This window comes from Olea europaea, chromosome 20 (assembly GCF_002742605.1).
Source record: "Olea europaea var. sylvestris chromosome 20, O_europaea_v1, whole genome shotgun sequence".
NCBI lineage: Eukaryota > Viridiplantae > Streptophyta > Magnoliopsida > Lamiales > Oleaceae > Olea > Olea europaea.
The window spans coordinates 1940180-1942827 of record NC_036256.1 but is presented as its reverse complement, the minus strand read 5'-3'; positions in this window follow the sequence as shown (position 1 = coordinate 1942827).

Here is a 2648-nt window from a genome sequence, read left to right as displayed (position 1 = left end):
AGTTGATGTAAATGTGCTATTATACCTTGTATATTAATTTTCTATTAATATGCCTCCTAGAATAGCTTTAGTTCATCTATATACATTGCAACTCTCATTGTAATCTGTATGTAAAAGGACAATCAGCTTTAATACAAAAAATATATTTTTACAACATAATACTTATTTTCCTATATGGCATCAGAGCGTCTTGACTCTAACCAGTATGATCCGCCCACTTTTGCCATGACTTTCCCAGTTGTTTCTCACCCAACTGGTGGCCAAATCTCTGAATAACCTTTAATCTCCATAAACACTAGCCAATTGCAGTGCCTCACCACCTCTAGCTACCCAACTGGGCGTGCAACTTTCTCTTCTCTCCTCTTTGGGTATGGTCTTATGGGGTACCTTGATGGAACCCACCCATGTCCTACTGTCCTTACCAAAACCACTTTAGCAAACAATGTTGCTGCAAATACTCGATGGTTTAGACAAAATCAGCTCCTTCTGAATGCCATCTTAGTTTCTGTTTCGGAACAAATTGCTCATCTTATTACTTATACAAAAACCTCTCGTGCCGCTTGGGATAAGCTCTCTCGCTTGTATGCCAATAGGTCACGAACACACTCATGAAACTTAAAGAGTGCTCACTCTCATGCAACGTGGTGACAAACCCATTTCTAACTATCTCCACAGCATCAAATCCATTGTAGACGAGCTAGCTCACATTGATGCGCATCTATCTGATGATGACATTACACTCTATGTCTTACATGGGCTAGGTCGTAATTATCATGACATTGTTGCTCTTACCCGCACTCGCACCACTTCCTTGACATTCGAGGAGTTAGACATGCTTGTTGGTTATGAGACATATCTCAAGCGTCTTGAAGCTGCTGCCAATACGTTGGTTGTGACAGTGAACCTAGCTACACATAGAAATTCCAACTATCGTGGTTGTCGTAAAGACTTTACTTGAGGCACTCCATCAAGTCAGCCCGATTCAACTCTTCTCGTGATGGTTTTGGCAAACCTAAGTGCCAATATTGTAATGCTCTTGGCGACACTACCAAATTGTGTTCGAAGCTTTCTGCTTCTACCTCTGGTGCAGCCAACTATGTTGGTAAATCACCTGCTAAGGACAAGAATTGGCTGGTTGACTCTGGTGCTTCTCAACATCACATTCGATTTGTCTAACCTCTCCATCTACTCGAAATATGATGGCACTGATAAAGTAATAATTGGTAAAGGTAAAGGTCTATCAATTACTCATGTTAGCTCTCTTGGCCTCTCGTATCCTTTGCGTTCATTTCAAATTACCAATACTTTATGTGTTCCTGAAATGCATAAGAATCTCACATATGTACATCGTCCAACAATGTACTGATTGAATTTCATCCTAATTATTTTTTTGTGAAGGATTAGACCACAGGGACGACACTGCTACGCGATGATTGTGAAAATGGCATCTATCCTCTTCCTCCTCTAGCTAAAACACAATCATCAATTATTGCCAATGTGGGTGAGCACACCTACTTTGTCATCTGGGTCATCCTGCTCCAAAAATTGTTTCTCACATTATTAAACAATTTTAGCTTCCTTTACATAATTCTGTTTCATCGAATAATTGTATCTCATGTCGTCTCAATAAAAGTTATAAAATACCTTTTGGTACCAACTCCATTGTTAGCCATAATTTTCTTGAATATATTTTTTCCGATGTTTGGGGTCTCACACAAATTCAATCTTTTGATGGATATCACTATTATGTGATCTTTATTTACCACTATACTCGCTATTGTTGTTTTTTTCCATGCACAAAAAATCTGATGTTTATAAAATCTTCACTCACCTAAAACCTGTGCTAGAAAAATAGTTTGATCATCTAATTAAAAATTTCTACTCAGATAATGGTGGTAAATATATCAAGTTAAAGGCCTATCTTCTAAATCATGGGACCAGCCACCTTACCACCCCATCCCCACACACCCCAACATAATGCTGGCATCTCAGAAAGACTACATCGGCACATTGTTGAAAACGGAATGACTCTCCTTACCCAAGCCGCCTTACCTACTACATATTGGCCTTATCTTTTCAAATAGTCGTTCCTAGCTCTAAAATATAGTCCACCTTATGAACGTCTGTTTGTGACATCACCAAATTATCTCAAATTACGGACATTTGGTTGTTTATGTTTTCCTTGGCTTAAACCCTACACTGGTCATAAGCTAGACTCCAAATCTCATGCCTGTATCTTTCTTGGATACTCTACATCTCAGAGTGCATACAAGTGCTTAGATTTAGCAACATCTTGACTTTATCTTTCTCGCCATGTACAATTTAACAAAAATGAATTTCCCTCACTTCGCTTAGAGCCACCTTTTGAGCACATCTACACGAGTCCACCTACTGTGGTCTCGCCCCACCTATCTATAGTTCCAATAGATGTGCCCAACCCATCCTCTAATCCAGTTAATGAGTCCTCCCCAATCTCAGCCCATTCATATCACTCTCAGCAGTAACCCTTGGATCTGAGCCTTTGCAAACTATGTTAGCCACTTCTATAGACTGTAGTCCAAGTGCTACATCTCACCCACTAGAACTTGTAGCACCAATTCGCACTCATGGCATGGTTATATGAGCCATGAATAATATCTACCAACCTA